At 37.4% G+C, this 23,165-nt stretch overlaps 1 long non-coding RNA gene across 4 annotated transcripts in view; it reads right to left on the reverse strand.

Annotated features, from left to right (window-relative positions):
* The window catches only part of LOC140940985 (uncharacterized), a 223,164-nt gene that overhangs the window by 13,606 nt on the left and 186,393 nt on the right, over window positions 1-23,165 (reverse strand). For all 4 annotated transcript variants that reach the window (XR_012166401.1, XR_012166400.1, XR_012166398.1 and 1 more), the window contains exon 3: window positions 11,504-11,559. This is a non-coding gene — a long non-coding RNA (uncharacterized lncRNA). The remainder of the gene's footprint in view (window positions 1-11,503; window positions 11,560-23,165) is intronic.

Here is a 23,165-nt window from a genome sequence, read left to right on the forward strand (position 1 = left end):
ATCACTGTGCCAAGTTTGATGCTTTTACCCCAAAGTGCACGATTAAGTTTTTTTTTTACACCATATGGCTGGACTAATTGTAAAGTCCATTTTACTGAATAATGTTAAATCCAATGTTTCATTTTGTAATCTCAATCCTCCTTCCTGAACATATGCAATAGTCTTTTGGTGGAATGTTTTGTTGGGATTTATACCTGTAAATGTGATACCTGATGCTCCTAATGTCAGTTTATAGTTACTAAAAAAAAAGCATCACTGACCATCACTTAAATCATAAAATTCTTCAAGTATTTCCCTATACACATTATTCTTTAATTCTATAAGGGCCCAATTTTGTCTCCAAATCACTAACTATTTTCACAGTTGCCGCGCTGTTGCCGCGGTTTTTATCCAAAGCAATATTTAGTATTTTTTTTCGGTTCATATTGAGATCCACAATGTAAACAACTTTTGTAGGCTGAATATCATATGCTGTATGATAATCATATGTCTTGTTTGGGTCTAAATCCATTGTTCCGCCCGAGAATACCATGTGCAGTTAGGTAATGTTTATTAAAATCAGTTGGATAAACCCCCAAGTCATATCCTGCCTGCGCCATAGTATTTCCCACGTGAAGAAAATAAGGCGTCGACGAAGCTGTTTTACTGAACACTACCACAACCTAATGGTAATACATCAATTCTGTCTGACTAGAGGAAGTTTTATACTCGTGTGAGTACTTATTGACATGCCATGTTTTTACAGTAATTCCCTGGCTCTAAAGAAGCCTCTGATCTCTTTTCTCAATTTATACAGAGCCTTGAGGGCAGCTTCCTGTCTAGCGAGATTAAAATTTCCATATGGGCTACGTATTAGGCAGAAGCACTTGTACGATTTGGGTTCTACTTTATTTGCGCCATATCTGAACGAATGGTTATTTAGGGATTTGTCAAGTTACTAAAAATCGTAACTTTTGTTTTAATTATCCGACATCTAAATCAGCATAATCACAGAAAGATTCCAGTTTATTTAAAAGGTTTTGCAGGCCTTTTGCTTTTTTTTTTTTTTAGGTCTAGAAAAGATCACTAGGTCTTCTGCATTTAAGAGACAATTTATAAATTTTTCTCCTAGAAATATGCTCGCTGAAATTGCTGCAGAATTCAGTAGTTTAGGTAGATCACTGGGATAAAAGTTGAAGAGAGTAGGTGATGACATGTAACCTTGCTTTACCCCGGAGTGGCAAGGAAAAAAAAAAGGGTTAATTTGTTGGCAATTTTGACCACCAATTTGTCGTTCGAGTTTATAGAAATCAATACTTCTAAGAAAGGCCTTTGAATACCTCCTCTTCTCAGTTTGTCGAATAGCTTCTGTCGGGGTGTAAGATCGAAAGCTTTTCTAAAATCAATGAAGCATGAAAAGACAAGATTTCGTTTTTTCTTTGGCATAAATTTTACATACTTGTCAATAAGCGCTTTTCAAGTAGAGATGAGTTCATTTGTGCCATCCATTTTTTTCTGAAACCGCCTTCATTAAGACGTACAATCTTTTATTAAGGATAGTTGAAAGAGCTTACCTCCTGCTGAGAGCAGAGTAATACCTCGGTAATTTCGACGTTGGATTGATCATCTTTTTTGTGTATGGGTACAATGAGGCCAAAACTACAGCGAATACTGGGTATTTCAAGTATTTAAGATTACAACATCGTGTCACATCAAATTCATGCCAAACATGCCTTTGGCGGAGGCTTTGTATCAGTGAAAGCCATACCACAGCAGCAACTGAGTAAAAGTAGAAGAGTGCGATCCGCGAAAACACGTTAGGTTAGCCCTCCATTTTTGTGTTTATGTACTTGGCGACTATCAATTAATCTTGAGGAAATTCCCTCAGATATGGTGAGGTTGTAAGGTTGCATGTAAACGCGATTTAGTTTTTAACCTCCCTCAGCAGCCTGATTTTACCATTCCTAGGAAAAATGCCAAATTTTTAATCGAACTCCTCTCACTAAATTACAACATTCCACGTTGCCTCGATTTCTGTCTCATGGATGGAAATGAAGTCAATAATAATATTCTTCGTCTTTTTTTCATTATTTAATACTATTGGCACCTAGATTTTGACGCCTACAAAGGCAGTCAAGTGATTCACTTCGATTTTCTTTATATGCACAGCCAGGAGATTTTGTTTAGTTCATTTAAGGAATAGGAATTGTGAGTTTCCAATACAGATGTAAGGGTTGACTAGAAAGTCAATTATTTTATTCTACTCAAGTTTATTTGACTTACCTGGAATATGACTTGCGCTTCAGTGTTATTTCCTTTCCCTGCGCTGAAATTTAGAAGAAAGTTAAAAATGAAATCAGCCAAGCAGACTTTATAATTACTGCGCCAAGATGAATAGTTATTTGCACTTATCGTTTTGATATTGATTTATTCTTTGAACGGATGACGTATGAGGAGAAAATTCTCAAACTTAATTAGCCCCATCACTTTCACCATTGAGTTATCTTTGAATTTATCTCATTTCGGTCTGAGATTCTTCTTTTACGGCTCGCCAAGCTGCTTTTCAGGGCTGCATCAAAAATTAACATTACTTTAATTCATTTCCCAGTTTGCAGTCTGCAGTCTGCAGTCTGCAGTCTGCGGTCTGCGGTCTGCGGTCTGCAGTCTGCGGTCTGCGGTCTGCAGTCTGCAGTCTGCAGTCTGAGGTCTGCAGTCGGCAGTCTGCAGTCTGCAGTCTGCAAATGTCATACACCGAATTCATTTCACGGTATTATTGACGAGATTTGAAATCACGTTAATGGCAATCGGCAAACGGCAAACGTCAGGTTCAAGTTCAAAGTTTTTAAAATTAGACTGATACGAGCAGGCTGTTTCGGTTCTACTCTGGAAAGAGCACGAAGTGCGAAACGCCATTGCAGTGCTGCGCAAGACAAGAACACTAGCTAGCTTTACAAAGCGCATTTGAAAGTTTCGTGGGAATGCCATAACTCATGAGTGGAAACCGTTTATAATGAGCATTATCACAACACGCTCTACGCTCAAACGGTTAATTCCAAAAGTCAGATGAAGAGTCAGCAAAAAATTACCTCCTAGTCAAAAAGAAAAAACTAGAGACTTTACAGTTTGAATTCTATGTTTTGGTAACTTTTCTAATTTGAGATGGCATTTCCGAGATCCTAAATTTAAAACACTTTACATCCTGTTAACGTCTCTTGGCCACGGTAAATGAACTGGATATGAAAGGTTTACACCCTTAAAAAACCTTAAAGTTTCACTATCGTTAAACAGCTAACTAGTTTCTCAGTAGTTATTTGTAATAATATTTCAGAGTTTTCATGAAGATCAAATTAAACCAACTGTTAATTGGTTTAGTTTGAAGCGCGCGTGATATTGTCAGTGTTTACATTTCGATGATAAAATAATGAATTTCTATAAATAATGATGATAATAATAAAACATAAATTTCAAAGACTATTTACTTTTCAATAATAAAAAACTATCTATGAATTAAAAAGGTATTTAAAAATTCTCTTTTTTAAAGCGTTAAGATCTCCCGTGTCTCTTATATCTTTGCTATTATTACTGTACAGTTTTGCCCCACTGTAGGTGAAAGTCTTTTGGCCAGTGGCCAGCCTACACCGAGGCAACGTAAGATCATTATTCTGTCTAGTGTCCCTTTGGTGAATTTTTGCACGATATTGAAAGCGTCCGTGAAGGTAACTCGGTGTTAGATTCTTTAAGCATTTGTACACCATCTCTAGGTTGTTAAAAAGCAGTTTATTCCTTACGTTAAGCCATTTAAGGGACTTAGGGTTTCTGAAACATGATCGTACTTTCTTAAACCAGCTACGATTCTGCAGGCATAGTTCTGAACTAGCTGAAGTTTTCTAACGTTCTTCTCGCTCATGCTACTCCATACCGTCGAACAATAAAATAATTTGCTGAAGACCAAAGCATTTATAAGATAGATCAATGTTTTTTTTATCTATGAGATGCTTTATCCTATTAACTCTCTTTAGTTTAAACATACAGTCAGAGGCAGTTTTAGTGATTTGTTCGTTAAAGTAAATATATGACAATCTATGTACACTCCCGGGTCCTTTGCAACTGTTACAGGCTTGATTTGAGTTCCCAGCATTGTCGCACTTGGTAATAAGGTGGTAGGTAATGTCCTCATGAGTTGTGGGACGCCCACATAAAGGAGATTTGTTTTTTCAGGTTAATGAGCAGCGAAATTCTGCAGCACCAAATCGATATTTCCTTAAGATGTTCGTTTACTGCAGAGATAACGTCCTTAAGTTCGCTGACCGGGAACCCAAGGAAGAGTTTAGTGTCATCCACACAGCCGAGTGGCTCGCAATATTTTGAAACTCGAAAGAGGTCGTTTACATACAATGTAAACAACACCGGGCCCATGATGGATCCTCGCGGTACCCCAACCCTAAGGGATAAGGGATCAGATACAGTATTCTGAAATTTAACGACTTGTTGACGTTGCGATAAATAGCTTTCGAACCAGGCACACGCAGACTCAGATACACCAGCTTTGCGAAGTTTACGTAACATTAGATCGTGTCGAATGCTATCAAAAGCTTTGGACATGTCCAAAAGAACAATAACAGATATCTTCTTTCGATCTATGTTATTAAGTAATTTATCGGTGAAGTGATGTAGACTCGGTTGAGTGAAGTTTTGAATTTCCACTTTGCAGGTGATGTATGACATTGTTTGAATCGAGGAAACAGGTAAACTGCAAGTGAGCCGCTCTTTCGCATACTTGAGGTAAAATAGGCAGTGGTGATATTGACCTCGTGTTTGCACGCTCTTCACTGTCCCCGGACTTAAGAATTGGAACGATTTCTGCTTTCTTCCATGGAAGTGCAAAAGTAATCAAAGTAAAGGAATTGTTGATAAGACTTGCTATAATGGGAGCGATAACTAGTGAGCTGTCTTTCAGGATTTTGGCGTTAACTTTATCACAACCGGGAGCTTTGTCTGACGATAGACTCTTATTAATAATGCACATCGCCTGTGGTAATGTGTTGAAATGCAAATAAGAGCGGTATTGTTTGGACAGGAGTTGCGATCAGATTAGCACGGATCAAATCCCTCTGTGTCATGAATGTTAAAATTGTGTTCCTCGGCTAGCTTCGTGGCTTTCAAAGCTGTCATTGTACCTATATCTGTGATAAAATTCATTGAGTTTGTTTTCTAGGAGAAGCGGATTTTCGACATTGGCTAATGGAGTATTCTTCCCTGGAATGTACCGATTGAGAATTTTCCTAATAGAATTGGTTTTGCCATTCGATTTTAGAATTTCAGAGCGAGCATGCTCTTTTTCGGCAAGCCTGGATATATTCACGTTTAACTTCCTGACGAAAATGGCGATACGCATTCCAGTGTAATTTGTCGTTGGTCTTCATAGCCCTTTTGTGCCACATATCACGCGTGTTCATTAATCCTTTGATCTCCGTTAACACAAATGGGTTAGGTCTTGAATGAATCTTAATTTGTTTGATGGGAGCATGATTGTCCAAAACGTATTGGAAAAGCCAGTTAAAGGCATGTACTTGGTCGTCAGGATCGTCAAAAAGATTAACGAACGTTAGCCGGATCCTCAATAAAACTACCATGGTCATAGTTTTAATAACTTCCCGTGGTCACAAACGAAATCCTTGGTCTCGGTGTCTTTAATTTGAGTGTTAAGCTCACTAAACGGTGATCACTAATTGCAGACTGTATCACATCACAGGCATGAATGGTATTCTCGTTCGTTGTCAAAGTAACGTCTATAAGTGACTTGGATTTTTCAGTCACTCTTGTTGCGGTTTTGACGAGTTGTGATAGACCAAAAGTCGAACGAAAATCGCTCTGTGCATTACCTTCAGGATCCCCTCCAATACGATTACAGATAAGATCTCCAAGAATTATCACGTTTGAGCCATAGAGCAAATAGTCTATATATGTACTAGCAAAAAAATAGCAATCATTTTCTATCACAGGTAAAAGCCATAATGGTTCTTGATCACAGTAGATTAGGCCTGGTAAACAAATTCTTGGAAAACAAATCAGGCCGAATTTTTTGGGTTCGACAAGTTTACTTTACAAAATCTTGCCAACAAATCTGGGGTGTGTAAACCAACCTTTCATCCTTTTTATACATCAAATCTGAGGTGAAACAGTACTATGAGGCGCTGTTTGTTTCATATAGACCTCTGACAGAATGCAGTTTTTCACAATTTTGCGATACAAACTGCACTCATTCGATATTGAGGACGATCGAAGCACTCGTGGGCCTTTAGCCGGAAACCGTTAAAAATATTTCCAAAATCACCTATACGGCCAGTCGGTGCTCACTTTTGACAAGCGCCAAATTCGCAGTGCGAGCTGTCCAGTGTTTGAATGAACATTAATAGAGTTACGCTTCAACATCAGGGGGTCGACTCTAATAACGATTCTGTTATATTACCGCAGAATGCTGTACTCTAACATAAATTTCGCCACCCTTTAACTATCTCTGGAGGTCCCCAAGAATCCAAGAAAAAATTCAAACACCTAAAGCACAAAAGTGTTAATTTGTTCAAGATTCAAGTATACATGTGTGTGTTCTACATAAACGATGTGTAATTTCTCACGCTTTGGCCCGCCCAGGAAGATAGCTTTGAAATTAAGCCATCGTTTCACGATTTCTACTGGTCTTTTAACCGCTTGAAACATAGCGTGGGTCTCTCTAAGCTTTAGGGCTAGGCAATAACTTTCCGGTTTCAATCACCTACCTGCCTGCTTCCAAAGTGAGAGGCGCAGTTCTAGAATCTTAGAGGGCCAGTAATAAGTGATTTTTTTCTCTGGTTTTTGGGTTGTTACAGGTGAGGGGGAAATCGAAAGCGCAATATTAGGTGTTTGGCCTACGCAAAGCAAGTAATCAACTTTAAAACTGTTAGAGGGAGATTTTAATCAAATGTACTCTTGCCGTCAGTGGAACTCAATATAAATTGACTGAGGCCGCTTTTTTGCCATTAGCGCCATTAGCTCTAATTGTCTTTTTATAAATTCTATTTTAAATGTAAAACCATACGACAAACGTAAATGCAACCAGATTGACGTATAAAATATTCTGTTGACTAACTGACATTGTATTTTACTCAATCGAACTCCCTTCAACGTCAAGAGAATTTTGTGCCCAAAAAAAGAAAAAAAAAAGAATTTTACTGAACACTATCTTCTTTCTTCTGAATGTAAATGTAAGCATACTGAATGTTTAATTGGTAGACAATCTTTCAATCGATAAGCCTTTCTCAGTAGGTGTAGTATTAAGAGACAAGCCGCACAAATTAAAAAATGGGCCCCCCACAGTTATCAATTTTCCTATTAAACGTGGGTAGCTCAGATAGGCGCTAGTAAGATATCTCAAAGATCGAGACAAATGTAATAAACTTGAATAGATAGTCTTATAATTTGATTTTCTTGCTCTCTGTAATCACTTTTTTTGCTTCAGTATTGGCGCACAATAGCCAGGGACACGAAACAAAATACATGTATTTGGTCGATGCTGTCGTACAACATCATCTTACATTTTATTTAGAACTGGTCCATTTCCATTCCGACACAATGAAACGTACTCAGAAAAATTCGCATACTGATAAAATACTCATGCCACGCACTGAGTACATCACTGAATACTCAGTAACTATACGGTTGACGATGAGTGACAAAATACAGGGCAAACATAGTGGTCTGATATTGCGACGCGCCCGCCCCCTTTCCCCGCTCATCATGTCATGTCGCCAATTTCTGTAAGCTATTGCGTGTTTTCCACATCTAAGTATTTACCTTTTCGCCCTGATACATTCCTTTTAGTAACTTGACTATGTAGGCACAGGGCTAATAGACTAACAAGCACACGACGCTTAAAGTGGCTTCAGTCACTTAACGCATGATGAATAGTCCATGTTAAAGATGTTTGTCTTTACTGAATGGCATCCTAAAAGCATTACAAATGCAATGAAATTTGGTTGGACTACGCTAGGTCGCTACTAAAACTGTTCAGTCGTGTTGGCGTCGGACAAAAGGACGTTTCACCATTAATGGACCACTCACTTTCGATCAAAGAGCTTGAGAAATATTTTTTTTTCCGCTACCCTTAGGGCATCCGTCTCTACTGACCATCATCCGTCCATTCAATATTTATCGTTATCCAGGAAGATAAAATTTATAATAATATTAATAATAGTAATAATAATACTAATGGAAACTTTATTTGTCTTTTTCAATGTAGAATTGTAAATCTCGCTACGTATACTGGCAATTAACAATTGGCTGCTTGACTTATTGAATTACTTTGAATTATTAAAAAATCAAGTTTCATTAAGTCTGGGCTATCCCAATTCCTATTTCTACAACAAAACTGATGTCATTAAAATGTTGCTCTGATGGCTATATTTATCATTTTTGTTTTGTTATACAATAATAATAATAATAATAATAATAATAATAACAATAATAATAATAATAATAATAATAATAATAATAATGAGACGGCTTTAACTTATTTTTTTCCGGCAACGGGCAAAATATGACGCGTTTAGCTGTATATTTTTCTTTGCGTGGTTACTAGTCTTAGAGTTAATAGAACTTTGGAGTCATGGTAGTGTAGTTGTTTGTTTTGGGCCAAATATGTGAAAGAAAATAATACTTTATCAGTAGGCTTAAGCACAAAAAACGTCGTGCCTGTGAAACAAAATATTAAATTTTCAATAACTAACTGCCTGTTAGTATAATTAAAATTTGTTCATGCTTAGCGTGCGTATGTCGAGTTATGGATGCACGCAGGACGTTGGGAGAGCACGAAAGATGCGTAAGAGTTGCTCAAGGCGCAGCCGAGAGCAACTCTAGGTTCTAACATAGATGACAAAAATGCTGGCTTTTTGATTAACTACAAAATTCTCGTAACGCGCGACATAGAAAAACAAACTCCTTTATTGGCTCGTTACAAACACGCCACAATCGTCTAGTTTGAAAAAAAAAATTCTTTCTGTAAAGCTGAGAAAGATGTTTATGTTTTGCCCGGCGAAATCCAGAAAACTTGTTTTTTAGGGAAGATGACTGTCATCCTTCTTAATTTCTATTCATTTACGAACAATTGCTGGTCATTACGGTCTCTTGATAAGAACTGGCAGCAGTAGTCTTTGTGAGTAATAAATTTATGTCTTCTTGTGTAATTTGTCTTGTTATTGCAAGATAAATTTTCCTGCTTCAGAAGGTCGGGATTGTTCGGCGATAACAAAAGTGCATAATTTTTCGCTATTAAGCTTACGGGTCATCCTCGGTGTAAAAACCTGTGAAGTTTTTCTTTGTTTTCTAGCTCTTATTTTCCTTGGTTCTATCGTGTTGACTTCTCACCTGGCTTCTTTCTATTAATTGCCGACGTCACTCGTGAGGTTCCGAGGATTTTACACCGAGTATGAGCCGAGCTTATTTTTTTATAATTAACTTGTTTTAAAAGGGAAGACACTTTATACAAATTGGATATTTCCCGACACAGAGCAATTTGTGGTCTTTTCCAGCTGAATGTCAGTCTTTACGGCAGACTTTCAACGATTCAGGCTCTATTATTTGCGAAACATCTTCACTGCTTTTGCTTTGGTTTGTGTTTGAAGCTCAATTCCAAAAATGCTAGCAAGTTTTTCATTATTGCCATCGATTTTGGGTACTTAGTACTTAGGAAAAGAGACGAGAAACACATTTGAACACCTAAGCAGGAAAAAAACTCTTTGTTATTTACGCACGGGCGTACGTAAAATAATGAAGATTTTGTTCATAGCGGCTCAATAGGACTGATATAGGGTAAGCACGCGCGCTTTGTTATATCAGTAATTCTTTATAGTAAATCATTATATGCCGGGAATTTTTTTTAGAGCCAGATGGCTATTATTTATACTCTTCTGAGGTACCTTCTATAAAATTTTGAATTGAAAGGCCTTGTCATAATGACATGTCACGCGACAAGGAAAAACTGGACGTCAATAATCGCATGCGTGGGCTGTGTTTACGTAAAATTGTACCCACAGCTGCAAACAAATAATATATAATTCTTTGGAAGCAAATAACATTATTAGTCGGGCGGATATTTTTTGTTCAATGCCAGATGGCTATTGGCCTTTCTGAAGTAGTGTTTTTTTCAATTTTGAAATGAATGGCTACTATGCCACTCGAAAGTAATAAAGGAGCTAAATATAGATTGAACATAGTTTCACCCACAGCGACACACTGGTGGTAGACATTTCTAACTAAAATGATTCAGTTAGTCGTTGCTTTATAACATTCTATTAATTCTATTTATTTTTATAATAGTATCTTCATCCCCTAACCGCAAAACCACATGTATTATTGTTTAAAATTTGACAATTAAACAGCGCGGTTATTCATTTTGAAATAGGTGGCAAATTGAAAACGGCTTGATTAAACAACTTGATTAAACAACTGAAAAAGTTGCTTCTACAGCATTCTAAACAGACTGTTGACTTGTTCAGTAAAAGCAAAACACATTGAAGGACACCTTCTTCGAGCAAATAAAAAAGCTTGATCAACTTTACTCCAAAGCACGAAAAACGAAATCAGAATTTATGACCAAACGATGTTTAGAGATCCCGCTGAGTTTACTTCGCCATGCGCCAAGGACTACTCGGGAACAAATTGGTTTTTTGAGTCAAAAAATGTTCAAACAAGGCGATATTTTGCTTAACTTAATTTTCAAAGAGGGTGTAGTTGATTATAAGCTGACAAATAATCAAACTTTTAACTGACATTTTGAAGCGCCCCATTCGGACGACCCTCCAGAAAAACAAGATGGATCAATAATGTTCGTGAGAAAGAGGAAATAAAGAGTATATCGTGGCACTGAATGGCAAAAATAAACGAGGGAGACGCACTTTTCTTAATGAATGCATACTTAAAATCGCAGTCCAATTTGTCATGTAAATCAACAACGTCTTAAATCGATAAACAATAATGCCGAACTATTTTAAACTATGAGGTTAACGAGAATTCGTCGCGATCGTTAAAATGGAGATATGAGGCCTCGAAATTGCGGGATTTTTGCAAGTCATGCGTGTGAAAAAAAAAAAAAAAAAAAAAAATCGGTTCAGTAACGGGGATCAGATGGAGAGCCCCTTTTACTAACAAAGAAAGGAAGTCGAATTATTCGTTTAAAGATCGGAGGGGTCGGAATTGGTTCACCTATTTTGGATGTAAAATTAACCGCAACGAAAGACTGGGTTTGTTTTATAAGCCATTAATTTTTTTCACTGACAGAATTAAGTCTGATCGATCAATGAGGTAGTCGTGGGGGCGACGTTAAAAAGGGATATTGCCAACGGGCTCAGTTGTTGCTTAGTTTCCTTGATTAAAGACTTAAAGTCCATTTTGCTACAAGAAAAAAGTCCAAAAGGACTTGATCGGGGCTTTTAGTGATAATAAAAGTTTCACTTGACCATCTAAAAAATAGAAACTTTGGTGTTAATCTTACCTCAAAGTTATCTCTCGCTGTAACTAGATCACGGTCCAACTGGTTTAGGAGGGGATCTAAAATTAATGAGATGTACCGTACTTCATGGTTACTTTAAAAACTCTTCATTAATATTCACTATCAATTACTTTTACTGTAGGGTAAAACAAATATTCATTATTCATTGAAGCTATCAGTCTACTTCAGATTGGGTAAAGTTCCCCGGCTAATTCTTCATGATCAGCAGATCTCGTAAGGGTGTTATTTGCTCGGTCTGTATAGTTCTTCAGTTCATAATCCGTCTCATCCAGTCGATTGCCAATGAGCCAGATGAGAGTCATCATAAGACTCCAAAACACTCCAGTTTTCTTTTTTATTGTCAAGATCGTGGTAAAGCTTTAATGTCATGGTCAGACATCTGATAATTATGAAGTCCAAATCACTTGACTTTAAAAGAAATTTTAAAGTACAAACAACATATATGACAACGACAAGAAGTTCTTATTTAAAATGCGTCAGGTTGCTTTTTTCTATACAAATCCTCTTTTTTCCGATATTTTTTTCAGGGGTTGCTTAAGCCGGAATGAAAATCAGTGTTGTCTGGCTTACTCTGAAGAGCAAATTTGTAATTCTAATTTTAACCCTCTGTCAAAATATTAAAATTACCATGTGTTTTCTTGTAGGAATATGGAATGACTCAATAGTCTACATTCGTCGAGAAGTCATTACTTCAGAGGCTGTCTGTTTCTGTAAAAACCGCCCACTAAGTGAAAAATAATTTTGCCTAAAACTTTGGAAAGTGAAAGGCTTTATCGAGACTATTAATAACTACTAGGTGTAATCGGAACTTAGGAGAGTGCGTTCGATATGTTTGTTAGGCCTACAAGTAGCAGTTGAGGGGGGAGAATGGATGGTTCTTGCGATAGAAAAATATGATTATGGCATATTTTGAACGTAAGGATTGCGTACAGCAAAACCTGTATTTAAACTGTCTCATTATGAAAAGGTTTTGAAGGCTTGTGATATCGTATGGTTCCTTCAAGTGCTTGTAATTTGAGGAGACACTGGCCAGAGCGCGTCGGGCGTGTAAATACATAGAACGTGCAATAGATGTCCTAAAGGGCGCAGTTGTTCGAAGGCCTGATTAGCACTTAACCCGGGTTCGTTTGTCTTTTGTTCAAAAACATTTCTTCGGATAATATTCTCTGTTATTTTTAAGAGCATCCAATCATCAACTTGTTGACAAAATGAATTAAACTGAATTTACTTTTTCAACTGTCACATCTGAATTTAAATTTCGCACTAACCCTGGGTTCAAGTTTAACCAGCTTCGAGCAACCCAGGCCATTGTGAAAAGGCCAACAGTTGACAACGTTTTAGATGTAATCATTCATTTTATAATTTTATTTATTGAGAATTCCACTTGTAGACAATTAGTAAAATTTACTATAAAATGAAAACGTTACACCCAACACAAATTAGGGGTTGCGTTCTCGTACCTCAAACGCAAAAATAGGAGTGGTGTTTTGTCCCGCCACGGCCAGTTTGCAGTTTGAAAATTAGGCTTTTTTGCAGCGCTGTAAAATGCTTGATTTGCACCATCTGCCAATTAATTTTATTTCTATTCATAGGTAAAACACCCCTAGTTTTTCCTGAAAGTAATACAGTTGAACCTCTCTACCGGGGCCACCTTGGGGACAGAACTAAGAAAGTGGCCGCTGTAGAGAGGTTTTAAACAAAAGTTGATGATTGGTTTTCTTGTCCGCCTGCACGAAAAAAGTGGTTGTTAAGTTGTCAAAAGAGGTGCTGAGGCTCGGCTCACTGTTAGTAGTTATTCGCTACTTTAGCTGGAAAGACAAAATCAAGCAAAATATGACCTCAACTAATTGCCTTGGAGCGAAAAGCCAAAAATGACCTGGGTTTAAAAGCTTATTTCTGACATTTTGGACCTAGTTGAAAGCTCTAGACTAAATAGACGAGAAGATAGATCATGATCATCTATTATTAATGACATACAAAGACGCATGTACTTCAGCGTTTTAAAAGTTATGACTGTTTGTATCAACGCATGCGAGCTTATACAATATATTCAGCTCCAGCGTAACGGATCTCCTCTGGCACATTCTTGTCAAAAGTTAACGGTTTACCTAATTCATTACTAGCACTGAATCACAAATTGAGCTATAGTCCAAGAGATATAGATTCCATAAAATTCTAGTAAAAGTGCTTTTAATTAGAAACTGATGGTATGCGGCCATACTTGAATCGGATGCTAACAATCCGAAGCTCAAAACAGGTCAAACTGTGTCACGTTTCAAGATAAATAGAAACAACTTCCTAGAAGTGAGACTTTGTCCGAGAATAAAAAAAAATCAGCTAAGCAGATTTCAGTTTGGGTCAGAAAATCCAATTTTATGGACAAAGGTAGGTAAAATGTTTCGAGAATTTTTCGGTGTTTTTTGCATCCAATCCTAAAACAAGTTGTCTTAATTTGCCTCTTTCTTGGCCATGAGGGTTTGGTCTACAAAATGGATCTCCCTAAGGATCTGCTCCTATTTCCACCATTAGGTGTTAATATTTGTGTTAAGGTCTAAACACACCTAGAGAATTGATTCCTTTCTTAAAGCAGCTTTAGATTAAATGGGAGTTTCTTCATTGCCTGTAATCCAAATGACTTTCTTGTGCTTCGTGCTCTCTTCGTGTTATCCGCTATCTGTGTTATCCGTGATACCGTGGGTAAAAAAAAACTCTCTTTAGAACAAATAGCTGCTTCATGCATAGCCAAGCGGAATGAATTTTACCTTTACGTAAAATTCTTCATTATTCGACCGTTTAGTGATCCTTTCAGGTCTCTTTAATTTCCTCTTTAAAAAAATAATAAGTAAGAAAATACCGGGTCGCATATATGTCATGGCCAACTAAGGCGACTTTTGCTGCTAAATTTACTCGATGCCTCGAAATGGACCTGCCCACTGCCCACTGACCACTAATTTAACAAACGATTTTTCCATCGCCAGCACTTGCAAAGTTTGGGAGGAGAGCAACCTAGATCCGAGTGTAAAAATAGTCAAAGGGACGGGATAAGATGGGAAAAGAATAACAAGGAGGAGGGTCAGTAACATTTGAAGGAGGCTTTCCTCCATTTCCTCAAGCCCTCCCCTTCCCGCTCTTAGTAATGATGGGTTCCTTATAAACTTACTCACCGGAAGGCACTACTCGCTTTTAATACACGATTTTCAAGGGCCTTCATCCTTCATCCGAGCTGGCTCGATCTCCTAGATCTCGCCACACTCAGTTTTGATATATAGCTAACTTATGTGAAGTATCGGTCTTAAGTGTGATACGTTGGCGCACATCGCATGTTTGTGACCGGTCAATGACAGTTACTGTTTCTTATGGAGCCTATTTGCCAAACACAACCGGTCGGAGAACCGCGTTTCAGTTTAGTGAAAATCAAACAGCTACGGTTTGCTTATTTGGAGGGTTCTATCTTTTACGAGTCTGACAGCGTCGAGAAGAAGCCCTAAGCGAATGCAGCTATCTTTGTTTTATGGACTTGGCTTGGGTTTCTGATTAGTTCAGATTTGCCGATTTCCTGATGAGCAGGATTTCCACACTTCCGGTTTCTGCGTCAACCTGCATTTGACCTAGTAGAGCCGGTTGAATGAAAGGTTAATTAGCAATTAAATCTCAATTTTCTGACCCAAAATGGAAACTGCTTGCACAGTAGTTGATTTTCTGATTCTCGAGCAAACTCTTAACTCTGGACAGTTGTTGTTAAGACCCCAATTTATTTGATATTGCAGCTAATACTGATTGTCCTACGCTTTTCAGCATTTATCAAGTCCATGAAAAAGGAGTATCTGTCCCTTGGAGGAAAACAGGCATGGGGTGGAAAAACGAAGGCACGATGATAAAAAGAAGGCTGATCTCCTGTCTGAACAATTCATGTACGTCAGTCTACGCAAAGGAAGATGTTGAGAACATTCCAACACTCGGTTGTTTCATTAAGGGCAGGTTAACTTTGCAGTTCATTACACTGGCCAGACTTGTCCTCTAATGCTCTTACCCTTCTGCTGCACTCCCCGTGTTCCTGGCACTTAACAAATGGTGTCTCAGTAGCCTCTGATATGTGCGCCAGAAGAGGTAAAAAAATACAAAACAAACATAACAAACAAACCTCCCGAACCATGCAGATGAAATAAATTCCCACGCGATCGTGAAATAAATTTTCCCGGTTTGCATTAAGGTTATTACACGCGTGCTCTCCAACTTTAAACCGGACTTTTAAAGAACCTTCTCGAAACATAAATCTTTCAGTCAAGTTTTATACCTCATGGCAATCGCGTGACCAAAACACTCACGCAGTCACTATGCGGGCTTTGTCTTTGCGTGACACTGACCTTTAGTCAAATTCTCAATAGGTCTCAATAAAAGTGAATGAGTATTCTGTTGTTGGAAAATACTGCGTATTAGGTATTTCACTTCTCAATGCATAAGCAGGGGATTACCGCTAACGATGGTCCTGATTTTACTGCCTTATCAGTTGAGTCAACAAAGAAACAAGATGTTGTCGACTCCATGCGTCCTCTTGACAATTATGTACGATCCTAAATACGGCTAGAATCTGATGTTCAGGCAATATTTAATTCAAGACAAGCACATAATATTAATTGGGATGTAGTTTTTATTGAAATAACGGGGAATACAAAAACAAATTTTCAAAATTTTCGGATATTTTTTCGCGAAATAACCTTTGTTGGCGGCTGTTTACGGGTTCAAAAGTTGTGATTATTGGGATTTTGAGAGCGTTAGCACGCAGCGCTAATAAAGAGCCCCGAAGAAATCTTTAGCGTTTCCTTTTTCAGTTTCAAGTGATTTGGTGTTTTACCGGGCAAAGAAATAATTTCTTGAAAAAATGCACCAAATTAAGAATTTTGGGCAAGCGAATTTTTATTTAATTTAGTGATATTTGGCCGATCATCATCGCCTCGAAAATGTATCCACTGGTCTAAAAATGGGCTAAAATAGACTGTAGCTAAATGCCGTGGGTTAAAAAGTAGTTGTGCAAAAAAAAAAAAAAAAAATTAAAAGGTAAAAAATTGTAAAATTCATGAAACGAATCAAAATCTCAGCGTACATACCAGTCCTTTTTCCCTTTCCCGCGGTCAGCAAAGCAAATAAGCGAATCCTTTAGTACAAACGGACTCTAAAATAAAAGAAACTCTGTACACTATGAAAACCTATTATATATCTATAGAAAACTGGAGACTGAACTGCTTTTTCTCAAAAAAGTCAACATTCGTGACTGAAACGTCCTTTCCGTTGAAGGAATGATATTTAGAATCGTTACAGCAAAGATTTTGAACGCAAAACAAAAAAAAAACTCATTAGTTTAAGGCCTGGGACTAAGGGTCTTTTTTCACCTGAGGAAAATGAATTATTGGCTATAACTTTGGCTTAGATGATGGCACACATAAAGAACTCACCGTCCTTAACAGTTTAAGGTATGAATATTGTGTTGATAAGTCAGGTGATATGTCACGTGACCATTTTGATAAAAAATGGCAAATTATTGACCAAATGGTGGCCGGCTTAAGAAAAGAAATCAAGCAGTAACTTTTTTCTAATTCATATTAAATATTTTTAACACTTCTCGTATGGAATAACCGTCCATTGCACTTCAATAAGAAATTAAATGCCCAAATTTAATCTTGAATTATTTAAAACTTTAATTCTAAACTTCGCGTACTTTCATTCCAAACGTAGAAAGCTAGGTATGTTTATCCTCCTTAAGAAATGCCAATTTGTTTATCCGAAAAAAGTAAATTTTCCACCAATTCGCCAATTTCCTTCATTTTTAATTTTTGGTCACGTGACATGTCATGTGACCATAATTAAACGTTAAGGCACATGAAAACTTCAAGATTTACCTTTAAGAAAAATCTCATCTTGTTCTAGGTCTCCTAGCGAGAGATATTGCCAATCATTCACATGCTCAGAACACACCTTTGAGACAGGCCTTAAACCCCTTGAGAGAATCGAGAAAATTATATTTACGTAAGGCAATAAAATTTACATACAATCTCGCCTTAACTTGAAAGGTTGAGCATGAAGGTGGTTCCTTCGTAAGCTATTAGATAGCCTATAACATCTTTAAGAAAGCCTTCTATCCAAAAATATGAAATACCTCAAAATTGTCCTTTTTCCCTCCCCTTTCCCACGGTGATCACATTCCACCGTGTTAAGAAATCTCCGCTGGTCATTGGAATTGTAGATCGAATAAAGATTAATACTGAGCAGCTACTTCCATTCAGCGATTCAGAGCTGTCGATGCCATACTTTCTGCAAATTGTACGTATAACCTACGTCTGTTTCGTTTATTTTGCGGCGATAGCTCAGGTATGGATAAATCTTCATCGGAAACATGTAATGTCTGTTATGCAGTGATGGTGTGAAAGGGGAGCCAAGTCCCGCATGACGAAGTAGACTGCCGTGACGAAAAGGACAATCAAGGAGTTGGAGATTTTCGTTTCATAAATACTTTACAACTCAGTTTTTTCTACTTATTATTACTTATTATTTTTTATTTTATCTTTTTTATCTATACTTTTTTTTTTACCCACGACATTTACCCAACTACCCACGACCAACGACATTTAGCAACACTCTCCGGTAACATAGAGCTTTAATTTATAGTTTCTCAAAATGGTGTTATTTAAGATTTTCGTTTTTTGACTCAAAAACGCTAATTTAAGCAAAACAAAAAGTGATCACGTGACATTTTAATGACGTCACAAAACTGTTTTCTTGATTAGTGCAGTTAGGAATTTCCTTTTGCAAATTTTTTTCCCTTTGGCTTTCGACAATAAATATGTGTTATGTTTATATTAAATAGCAATGGTCATACGGACAATAAAACGGTCAAATATAAATAAGGGGGTACCACGTTGCTGTGGTACGAATTTATCCAAATTCAAAATGTCATATCTCAGCTCATACTTGAGATAATGGAAAAAAAAATTTCAGCACCCCTCGACTAGTTTTCTCAAAAATACAGTGGAACGTTGATTTGACGAACCAATATATAAAGAAGCCCCCGATATAACGAATGATTTTCTTCAGCCCCGCCACAATTGCAATAAAATGTATGGAACAGAACCTCGATATAACTAACGACCCGCGATTTAACGAAATCCTCGTTATAACGAACACAACCCAGAAACGAAAACATAAAATATACCTCGATATAACGAATAAATGTCACTATGTGACCGAAAGATAGTTAATAAATTCGATTCGATCTTCCTACGGTGGAACCTCTATTCATCGAAGTGCCAAGGGACTGGGGAAATTTGTTCGTTATATCGAGGGCTCGTTATATCGAAAGCCTCGATTTAACGAATTTTTGGGAAAACAATCAAAATGTTTGTTATATCGAGCTAGGTATAGTTAATGATTGTTTTCCAACTCCCAGCATTTCCTGATCTGAACAATTTATGTAATAAACATTTGCATACGAAGCTATTGTCTCATTTCAGAGCCGTACATATCTACGAAACTAGAAACGCGAGAACAGGCGAACAAACCTGCTTAAAACTGCTGTACACATGAATTTTGTCCTCGTTGATCTGTTTCAAATTCAAATTTAAATTCAAATTTTGAAGCTAATGGTCAAAATCGCATCCATTCTCAGCTCAGTGATACAGGTTGTTAAGAATAGCATGGCATGACATTTTTTCACTTTCATATCACCTTTTAGCAAGCTGGAATTTGTATATCCCCCGTGTTGCGAAGTCGAAGAGCAAATGTTCATCTTCTCGTCAAGTTTAACGCCTGGAGGAGTCAAAGGCTCTTGAATTGAAATTCAATCCCCAAGTTAACCATCTTACTCATCTGAAAGACTCCTGCGTGTCTTAAATTTGGTAAGACCTCTAACCGCAATGTAGAAAATTTGCCACAAAGAAAACTCTGAGTCTAGGAAGCAAACGATACACGCTCTCACCCACCGAACTTCGTCGTGTTTTTATTTGAGTTGTTTGTGGCGCAATGCATTCTGGTAAAAAGTAGCGCAGTGCACTCTGGTTGAATGCAATGCATTCTGATAAAAAGTGATGAATTCAATCTTTAGAAAAGCTAAAGATAAATCGTTGAATCGAGGTTTCACGGAAGCTAAAGCTTCCACTGTAGGAAGATTCTAAAGTTTAAAATTTACGTATGAATGACCTCAGCAATCGTGACGTCATACTTTGCCCTTTTGATGTCAAAAGATATACCAGTTTTGATTGCCTCAATACTTTCAAGCCAAGTCTAGCAAGGAAAGAGTTGGAGCCAACAAAGTTAGTGTAAATTAGCCAAAATTTGTGACACGTTATGAACAATTTAGGGGTGGTTTGGCGCCGGCGTGACTGATAGTCGACGTCAGATAAAAGGACGTTTTATCTTTAATGGACCCTTCTCACTTTAGATCAAAGAACTGGTTGTGGCATATTTTTTTCTGCTACCCTTTGGGTATACATCTCTACTGACTATCATCCTTTCATTCAATATTTCTCGTGAAAATGTCTTAATAGACCAGGAAAGATAATAATAATTGATTTTCTGGCCCTAAGCCAAATTTTCCTTACCGTGGGTAGTAGCCTAAGACTTAAGGTGACTCGACCCAGTTTTTTTGGGGGGGTACCATCCTACTTTGAAGCTCTCTGGTATCCCCACCTTTACTTTTATCGTAAGTCTAACACATAGAATGGATAACATATAGATCAATCTACAATATAACATAAAATTTTTGGCGATCGGAGTAAATGTCACGTGGTTATAATGCCATGCCCCTTTGAGGTCTGAGTCGAAAATCTGCTGTTGCCGGCATTTTTTCGTGAAAATCTCTCGGCTACATATAGTGCGCATTAGTGCCTTGCGCTGAACAGAGTTTCACCAAAATCGCAAAGACCCAATTCGAGAAATTCAGCGGTTTCCAAATTTAGGTCATAATTTATGCGAAAATGATAAGCAAACTTTACACGGATTATATCTAATAAACTATGAGATTCATCTCTTTATTTTGGGCATCGTTATAACAGATGGGTCCTTGCAAGTCGGCAAAACGCTTTAGGGCCTTGTAAATGCGCGCGATTTCGAGTAAAGCAAACATATAGAAATTATAGTTTTTGCTATTTGTTGAGGTTTGTCAGCGTTTAAGAGTCCTTCTCACGAAAAAAGCGTTTTCTTAAAAATTTGTAGTTTTTTTTCCTTCAAATTTTTTCAGGGCCACAATTGATTAACTAACTACCCGAACTCTGAATTTCATGGTCATTGAAAAACTGTGACATTATCTTCTTTAAGCCAAAACTTGAGTAAACATTGAAGATTTTTAGCGTTTTGGCTGAGTTTGTGCTTTGGGAGTTGTCTATTGTTTCTAGTCTGTCATTATACAGCATTCTTGTTCAGCGCGCGTGCAATGACCGCGCTTGACAGACTTAAGGTGACTCGACCCAGTTTTTTTTGGGGGGGTACCATCCTACTTTGAAGCTCTCTGGTATCCCCACCTTTACTTTTATCGTAAGTCTAACACATAGAATGGATAACATATAGATCAATCTACAATATAACATAAAATTTTTGGCGATCGGAGTAAATGTCACGTGGTTATAATGCCATGCCCCTTTGAGGTCTGAGTCGAAAATCTGCTGTTGCCGGCATTTTTTCGTGAAAATCTCTCGGCTACATATAGTGCGCATTAGTGCCTTGCGCTGAACAGAGTTTCACCAAAATCGCAAAGACCCAATTCGAGAAATTCAGCGGTTTCCAAATTTAGGTCATAATTTATGCGAAAATGATAAGCAAACTTTACACGGATTATATCTAATAAACTATGAGATTCATCTCTTTATTTTGGGCATCGTTATAACAGATGGGTCCTTGCAAGTCGGCAAAACGCTTTAGGGCCTTGTAAATGCGCGCGATTTCGAGTAAAGCAAACATATAGAAATTATAGTTTTTGCTATTTGTTGACGTTTGTCAGCGTTTAAGAGTCCTTCTCACGAAAAAAGCGTTTTCTTAAAAATTTGTAGTTTTTTTTCCTTCAAATTTTTTCAGGGCCACAATTGATTAACTAACTACCCGAACTCTGAATTTCATGGTCATTGAAAAACTGTGACATTATCTTCTTTAAGCCCAAACTTGAGTAAACATTGAAGATTTTTAGCGTTTTGGCTGAGTTTGTGCTTTGGGAGTTGTCTATTGTTTCTAGTCTGTCATTATACAGCATTCTTGTTCAGCGCGCGTGCAATGACCTCGCTTGGCTGACTTCCGAATGCTCACCGAGATATAATAATTTTGGTACAGTGAGACAGGCCATCGCGTGATACATAGAGGTTTAAGTCACAATTTTTAATCAATTCTCGTGCTTCTTGTGCCTTTGCAAAAAAACCAAGAAGTGCTACACACTAAATCTACTTACTATTAAAAAAATGTCATTTTTTCATAGGTTTAATGCAAGCCAATAATTAAACCAACTCGTGACGGGAATATCTCGGTGAGCATTCGGAAATCAGCCAAGCGTGGTCATTGCACGCGTGCTGAACAAGAATGCTGTATAATGACAGACTAGAAACAATAGACAACTCCCAAAGCACAAACTCAGCCAAAACGCTAAAAATCTTCAATGTTTACTCAAGTTTGGGCTTAAAGAAGATAATGTCACAGTTTTTCAATGACCATGAAATTCAGAGTTCGGGTAGTTAGTTAATCAATTGTGGCCCTGAAAAAATTTGAAGGAAAAAAAACTACGAATTTTTAAGAAAATGCTTTTTTCGTGAGAAGGACTCTTAAACGCTGACAAACGTCAACAAATAGCAAAAACTATAATTTCTATATGTTTGCTTTGCTCGAAATCGCGCGCATTTACAAGGCCCTAAAGCGTTTTGCCGACTTGCAAGGACCCATCTGTTATAACGATGCCCAAAATAAAGAGATGAATCTCATAGTTTATTAGATATAATCCGTGTAAAGTTTGCTTATCATTTTCGCATAAATTATGACCTAAATTTGGAAACCGCTGAATTTCTCGAATTGGGTCTTTGCGATTTTGGTGAAACTCTGTTCAGCGCAAGGCACTAATGCGCACTATGTGTAGCCGAGAGATTTTCACGAAAAAATGCCGGCAACAGCAGATTTTCGACTCAGACCTCAAAGGGGCGTGGCATTATAACCACGTGACATTTACTCCGATCGCCAAAAATTTTATGTTATATTGTAGATTGATCTATATGTTATCCATTCTATGTGTTAGACTTACGATAAAAGTAAAGGTGGGGATACCAGAGAGCTTCAAAGTAGGATGGTACCCCCCCAAAAAAACTGGGTCGAGTCACCTTAACAGAATGTTGAAGTGGTAGACAGTGTAATTATTGCTGTTGCTGTTGTTGTTGTTTTTTTATCGGGTCTAATGTATGAAAAAAAATAATGAAACTTTATCAGAAGGCTTGAGCACAACAAAAGTTCGTGTGTGTGAAGAAAAATAAATTATCAATAACCACAGAGCCACAATGGCTCTTGCAATAACCTATAACTTCCTGAAAGAATATAAATAATATACAAACAGCTGCGCCCGCTCTGTACATTGTCGGTCAATAGTATTCTTGCCCGTTGTGTACTGAGCTCTTTGAAAATGAAGATTTTCACA

Source organism: Porites lutea, chromosome 6 (genome assembly GCF_958299795.1).
Source record: "Porites lutea chromosome 6, jaPorLute2.1, whole genome shotgun sequence".
Classification (NCBI taxonomy): Eukaryota; Metazoa; Cnidaria; class Anthozoa; order Scleractinia; family Poritidae; genus Porites; species Porites lutea.